A 7,119-nucleotide genomic window follows, 5' to 3' on the forward strand; every position below is an offset into this window, starting at 1 on the left:
TTCAATAACACTATACCATTACATATCGCCATTAAAGGAGCAAAGATACGTTGTGTGGTGAGAACTGATAGAAAATCCAAGCCCTAATAGACTGATTCTAACTGTCCATCACAATTAGCGGGTCGACCAATGAGACAGTGACTGCATGTCCGTCAAATATTTGCATTTTTGTGTTTTAATTTTGCATTTCTACGTTTTGACGGAGGTGGGCGGGGCTATGGTATCGGTCTATTTACACCAGGCGCGTGAAACTAAAAGATCACAATGTAGCTTATTTTTGTGCCGCTTTTGAGCACTTTTGATAAGAAATTCGCACGCAAATGTGGTAAACAGTGGCATTAGATGTCAATTTCATAAAGACTACAGCAACTAGAATATTTACAGTTTTCAAGCCTCATAAAATGCTCTGGGTGCCTTTAAAGCCCCCATTGCACTAAACGGCGCTTGGACTGCCACCTCGCTGCGACCTGAGCCGGATTTGTGTTACCCTTGATTTCATAATTGGAATGTAAAAGATGTAAAAGTATGACTGAAAACGCAGCAAAACACACAAAGCGTAAAAATATTCCTTCTTTTTGTACGAAATTCGTTGGGCGCTCTTGTCAATTTTAGGTCGCAGAGAGAGCGCGGCGTGGTCGCCACCCTTGTGGAATTGGGGTGATACGGAGATGCACACCTTGGTGCAGTAAAAGCCACTTAATTGCACTTCGGATTAACGCACATTCTATTGAACTGCACCGAATCCCAAAATCCCAAACAGGTTCATATTCACTGCATTGTTAGTGACTCCGCATATCTGCACGTGCATTGTCACCAATGCCGGCTCCGCATATCTGCACGCGCATTGTCACCAATGCCGGATAACTGCACCAAATTTTTTTCACAAATCCTCGACAAGTTAACTAAAAAGGTGCGCTATAAAACGGCAAACGCGGTAAAAATGAGCCAATGTGTCTATTTAGAGGCACGATACCGCCAATATGTCTAAAATTGTTTTGACTAACAAAAGAAGGTGGTCTCCATTGACAATCGCGTTGATAGAGAATCTACGGTGTTACCGCGCTGTACCAGTATAACGAAAGCTTTCAAATATCTAAATGCGTGCTAACAAGTTCAGACAGCACACCGAAGTTTAAAAACTATTCACCTCCTGTATGATACAGTGTACTGGTCCAGCTGGGCAATTTAGCATAATTACACCAGCCGGATAATTGCACCAAATACGCTGACAAATGGGATGTGCAGTTAAGCGGATTCTACTGTACTTTATCATCCATACATTTGCCAGACGCGGTCCCTGATTAAATAACCTGGCGGATGTCCCTCTATTAGAATCATGTATCAGTTCAGAGGAGCTAAGTGGACTTGGTCCACAAGCTTTGGCTTTCACTTCGTATCACCGGACCTCTTTGATATCTCGGCCGAGTCGTAAAAGAATAATACAAAAGTTAGATGCACTCTTGGAGTCGAAGGGTAACAAAAACCTACTCCAGACACGTCGGCGCGCACTAATGAATGAACCCTGTCTCTCGGAGCGCCATTACGAGGAGAGTACGGTCCAGGGTCGAGACCTCCTGAAGCGATTTTGTGAAATTCTCGGGATGTCACCGCTCACTACTTCCCATATGGGGGAAATAATCCACTTTGAATAGCGAGGCATCTAATGGAATCTGGTATCCAGAAAACAAATGGGATTTGGGACGACTTCAAGTGCATCATGCTAACTGTCTCCACAGCATTGAGTGTGCTCTCAAGAGAAAACTAGTAGGATGCTTCGGTGAAATTTTGCAGCTAGGAAAACTACTATATCCATTACCCGAGGATGCGTTGTTGTGGAGAGATTCACCAAAGCCAAGTGTGTTTAGGTCGTAAATGAATCAAAACGCCCGTAGCAAATCTCTCTCCAATGCAAAATGACAACGTTCATTTGTTATACTGCCAACCGTTCCACCGGTTCTACCGCTTCAATTTCTGGACAGTTGATTTTTTTGTCATCGATGATATCCAGGACCACAAAAGATTATTATGTAAAATGACCGGCATACACTGAAGATACACAATTCTTATTTTCAATGTACTTAAGGCCATGTTGATTTGACTATATGGATGACATCCACGCGCACATCAATTTTCGCCCGATTCCAAAATTAAAAATCAAAGGTTTTCCACCATACTGTAAATCATACAAAGCAGCTGCAATATGGTCAAGTGCATGCCGTAAAAAGATATCGCAAAATGATCCCTATGTCGTACAATACCCAAAGCAATGCCAAAGTCAATGAAAGAACAAAAATAAAGAACCTATATTTCGGTATATCATACTCTGTGTGTTAGTCATTTGTTTGAGTTTGAGTTTATTGGGATCCACAATTTAGCCTAACAGCTACTCTTCCTGTGGTCCAAACTGACTGGACAAAACTACATGCCACATATAAACACCACAGAATTTACATATGTACATAAATGATAAAAGAAGCATAAGGCTGTGCATATACAATTATACAAAGTTGACAATCTCAATATCAAACTACTTTACACTTTCAAACCATTCCAGGTGCTGGACATTCTATACAAGAAGCGCTTTTTATGAGCATTTGTTCTGGGTTTCGGTAAGAGGATGGTTTGTGATTTAGATGATCGTGTTTGATAACCATGTGACTGCGTTGTGATTTGTTTATACAGAGAAACTGGCTGTTTGTTGTCCATGATTTTACGGAAAGTAATCATGCTTTTCTGTTGGATCCTGTCTTTCACGGACAACCACCCTAGCATCTGCATCAGAGCGTCCCTGCTTGTGAACCTATCAGTTCCAAGGGCGATCCTGGCCGCTCTGTTCTGTATGACCTGTAGTCGTTTTATGTTCTTTACAGACGTACTTGTCCATACCGAGCTGCAGTAGTCTAGATGTGTAAGCACGAGAGCTTGAATCAATGCTATTCTCACTCTACGCGGAAGTGACTTCCTCACCCTGCTCACTTGCGCCATGCTCCTTTGTTCCACCTTCCTCACCATACACTTCAAAATGAAGGCAACTTTTTTCTTTGCTAAACTTTTTTTTACTTCATTCGCACGCTCGCGTCAGTTTTGGGGTTCCAGGAGGATGTCATCCGTATAATCAAATCAACATGGCCTAAATATATATAAGACGTTTTGAAATACAGATAGTGACGCCAGTACGTTCAATGAAATCCAAGTAAACTTCTTTGGTGTAGATTGAAGCACACATCATACAGGCAGATACCTGTTCATCGAAGAGCGGAGTGTAAGGGCGCCATGCAGAGAAAGTCAAAAACCATAACGGTTATTGAATGAATAAGCAAGCCATGACATTTTCAGCTTACACATATGTGCCTCTAGTGATAGGGATGTAGGAAAGTCCTCCCGGAATTATTTTGCAATGTGTAATCATTTTTCCTGGGAATTCCTTGAATAATTGGATGTCACGGGACGTTAAGATACAAGACCATTACTGTCAGGTTATGGTCATCTGAGGTAATTGATTTGACAGACCATGTAGTGTTTCCAGTGTGAGGCACATATCAGAAGGTTACACAACTTCACGCTTGTACCTCTCAGCACTGCTAAGGAAATTTGCATCCGCATTCTTATAAGTAGATCACCATAGGATATATATATATACCTGCGCTTTACCGGACATCAGTAGTATTTGAAATTCTGTATGGAGTAACATACTCATTAGTGTGAACAGTTGTAAGTTTGAAAACACATGATGTGTATCGTAGTAATCACTGACTGTGAACGATTTTTCTATCTTCCTTCAAAAGTTGTAATCGAGTTCCTCTCTCGTCGGCATCGCGTTCATTAAATGCAAATTACGCTTGAGACAAGATTATAGATATGATTTGGAAATGTGTTCCCTTAAGTAACAATTGGGTCCCGGAAGAATTCTATGGCAAAATGTAAGTGTAGGAGTCCATTAACGCATCTCATCAACATTCAGGTTTCAATCTTAATGATTCATGCCGACACCCCAAACTCTACATTTTGACTATCCTCCTTAAAAGCTTACCAATGGTTGCTAATCAAAAACCAAGTCGTACCCTTAGCGATCCTGGGACCAGTTTCAGCCTGTTTTCGTTATAGTGATTGACAAACAACACATTGCTTAAAATTGTCTTCGTCGCCTTTCTCTGGTTAATGAGATGACATGCAGCGAGAGAGGATTGTTTGGGCAAATGATAACATCCTGCCATCAATCATATAAAGTGATGCCAACACCTTAGGTGGTAACAGCAGAAAAGTTTTATACGCTTTTTTTATGTACCAAAACCACCAGTTGTTAACATTCAGCTTGGATCCTGCATTTTGAGGAGTTTGCAAAATGCCTTAGTGGCAGAGTTATAATAGCCTGTTCTACAAAAACCCCACTGTGTCAGTTTAGAAATGTCTTTAGTTAGAAAGTTATAAACTCCATTGTAAGAACTACCAAATGGCAGTGAGTTGTTATTTTCTTACTTCTTACCTCCTGATTGTTCGTATTTTTGTTTTCCTTTCTACTAAACGATAATCGAACGATGGACCGTCGGTCATACGATTGTGTTGATGAGGAAACTGATAGAACGATGCGTTAGCTTATAAGAAACTCGCTGATTTTTCTTCATAAATCACCCAGTCCTGTGTGAATCATACTGATCGTATGTTGCTTAAATGCTCAAAGCTGTTCTATGTCTTAATAAACTGATAGAATTACACATGCTGTACAGGGAAATTACGGTCAAGTCTACAAGCCCAAATGAGGCATTAACTTACCTCTCCAAATTTACGAACCCTTTGTGATTTAAGCTCAGAACTGCATTAGTTCATTTATTTCCATTTATTTCTTTTGCACTGATTCAAAACAACAACCGAATAACGATCTCCTCCAAATAAATTGTAATGGGTTGTCATGGGGTATTAAGAAACCTCGGTTGTATAAGTCAGCCTGTACGCACGGTCATTTCAGTTAATTGCCTTTGGTGGTATATCTGCATTTGATGATCTGGTTGTCGTTTTCATGGAGAGCTTTCGTGGTCGTCATAAAGCGTGTGGATTTGTTTGTCGAGACCTATAATATACAGGCGATGATTCCTACACTTTAGAAGGCTCATATTGCTGTTCATCCCTGCGTTTTAAAGATCATTTATCATCATGCCACGTTTAATGCTGCATGCTGTAAATCTATACATTGAGTCCAGCAAATGTTAGTACTGTCTAACTTTAAGGTCGTATTGCCACCCTGCTTTGGTCTAGTCTTTGTGTATTCAAATAAAGGCGAGATTTGTCCGCAAGTAGATAGTAACGTCTTCATATTAAGCAAAGCCAACATGGATACACTGTACAGCCAACGTATCTAATAAATCTTGCCATGCCAATAAAAGGAGGATTTCGCAGAAGCTCATGTATGTATACTGCATTTATTTGTGTGTTACCGTACCCCCTTGTGTTTTCATGGACTGCGGCATGTAAATGGGTTTCACTTCCAATGACCATAACAGTGTTACGGCTCTTGACGACGACAGGAGACGATACTGCAGCAGAAGTGCCCCCACGCAGTGCGTTTGTGTCCCCCGTCAGCAATAATTGGGTCCCGTGAGAAATTGAACTTGACTGATAGAGAGTCCCAGTGTGGCTCCATTAGCTCACTGCCTGCACATCACTCTCGGCTCATGTCGTCTGATGCGACTCGACAGGTGGATTGCCAGTTAGCAATTTTCACGACAATCCACTCTCACCCGCCACAGCTGGACTCTGAGTTAGCAATTTCTCCGCCAATCCACTTTTCAGCAGCCGCGGATGGATTCTAACTGTGAAGAAGTTGTAGACAATCCTAGAACTTGTTGAAGGCTTTTTGCTGTCTACAGGGAGTAGAGTTGAGAAACTGGACCATTGCCAGTATACTGTCATTGTTTGTCAGATGTGCTTTGCCAAAATAAAATGTGCAGACATTGGGCTTTCTATGTTCCACAAGCAATGCTCTTCTTGTGTTTTGATATTCTCATTTTGCTTATGCATGTGTCTCTAGGGGTAAAACCCATAAAAGATGTGGAGTTTCAAAGGCTGCCAGAATCCTCCCTCTACGGTATGGTTCTATCTCTGCATTATAAGGGAAAGATGCAGAAACTCTTACGTTTTCCGTGGCTGGCATATACAACCAGACTCGATAAATACCTTTGAGGGAAAACATCAGATATGCAAAGTCTAAATCATACTGCTGGGAGTAGGGTAGAATGCCACTTAAACCGTGGGGTCTCTTATTAAGAGTCGTAAATATTGCCTTCAATCCCTTGAATTTGAATATTACAGACAACTGTCGTAAAACAATATCAATAAGTAGATTAAGATCGAGGTTATCTAATGCATTTTATTTTCGTATACAGTACTCTCCCGTGCGACATGAACCTTATATATGAGTAATATAGTCACTCAAGGACTCCATTAACAACCTGCCTCATAGGACCTTATTCATCGCGTCAGCATAAACTACTAGTGTGCGTAAGTGATTCTCTGGTAAGTTCAATGTTGACAGATCATACCTCAAGATGAAAGGAATATGGTGATATTTTGCCTCCCGTTTTTGTTCGATGACATGAGAACTGATAGTGAAACTAAACAAATCTGACGATGTTTGCCCCGATGGTTGATCCGTAAACCCGATGTCGGTGATGTCACCAGCGAAGTGCCAATTATCAGCGACTCTTAATGTAACATCTGTTTCTGTCGTGACCGATCGGTTTTAACGGTTGAACCTGATCAGAAACCCATTAAAATTCAGGTTTACCCCACGAGACAGCTGCACCCTGTTCATGCTAATTAGGTTCGTGTGCAGCCAGTCGATCTTTTAGTAGTAAACAAACTTTTATTCAGCGGGGCGGCAGTAAATACATGGAGTAGGAACTGCATTCGTACTTTGGAAGTTAATTTGTGATACAAAGACGTAATTATTTCAAGGGGATATAAAACGGAAGACGGTTGTACGTACGTACACACAAGGGAACGTTGTTAATGTCTTACTCTAAAAATGTAAAAAGAAAGTTAAGTTTTTTAAGTCTATCTATCTGCAGCATATGTAGCATGTGTGGTTATATAACACATCAGGAGTACTTAAGAGCCATTGCATGA

Source organism: Branchiostoma lanceolatum, chromosome 1, assembly GCF_035083965.1.
Source record: "Branchiostoma lanceolatum isolate klBraLanc5 chromosome 1, klBraLanc5.hap2, whole genome shotgun sequence".
NCBI classification, from domain to species: Eukaryota; Metazoa; Chordata; class Leptocardii; order Amphioxiformes; family Branchiostomatidae; genus Branchiostoma; species Branchiostoma lanceolatum.